General features: G+C 37.6%; 1 protein-coding gene across 3 annotated transcripts in view; it reads right to left on the minus strand.

Annotated features, from left to right (window-relative positions):
- Positions 1–788, minus strand: part of LOC122091788 (protein TIFY 4B-like) — a 7,810-nt gene that overhangs the window by 2,957 nt on the left and 4,065 nt on the right. The window lies entirely within an intron of this gene.

A 788-nucleotide genomic window follows, 5' to 3' on the forward strand; every position in this document is an offset into this window, starting at 1 on the left:
CCCCCCCAAAAAAAAAAAAAAAAGGGTTTGATATCTGGAGCAAGCTCTATATACCCTGCATCTGCAATTTTTCGGCAGATAGTTTTTGAGTTACAAGAAGATGAAGCCCTCTGGTTTTCCCTTTCTTCGTCAGTTTCCACCCCTCTCTTGACATGGGATAAAAGAACCTACAATCATAGAATCCTTGGAAAGACCAGGTAAAACCTTCAGTGTTACTGAACATCAGCTGCAGTGATTAAACAAATTTTGAGAGCCATAAACGTTAAATCATCTGGAGCATGACTCCAGATAACAAAAAGCACAGCAAACAAAAGCAGGTCAAAACCTTCATCTGATTATTCTTGTTGATGAAATCTCAGGTTAGCTATTAATTCAACCGAAGTTCTACACTTCTATACAGTGTGACTCAATTTTTAAGGATGCAAACTCATTCATTATTCATTATGGGTAGTCCAAAAGAGATATTCAACATAATAAACACATGAAGCATGAAGTATAAAAGATGTAGTATCGCAAGCTTGTGAAATGCCAATATGAATTTTAAGTTAGCTCTACAAAAGAATTTTCAACTAACACAAACTGAACAAGCTATTCTATCACGTAAAACACCCTTCATAAAATAGGATGGTTAAACTTGTTATCTCTGTGGACTCTGTGGACAAGAATACAAACTCGGGATCTAACAACTGCCTAGTGCAGTTAGTGACATTTGGGTGTGCAAAGCCCAAACTTGTTATCCTGGCTGTTGCTTTCCCCCTCTCCCCTTCTACAGTGTACCCATCTTAAAA

This window comes from Macadamia integrifolia, chromosome 10, assembly GCF_013358625.1.
Source record: "Macadamia integrifolia cultivar HAES 741 chromosome 10, SCU_Mint_v3, whole genome shotgun sequence".
Taxonomy (NCBI): Eukaryota; Viridiplantae; Streptophyta; class Magnoliopsida; order Proteales; family Proteaceae; genus Macadamia; species Macadamia integrifolia.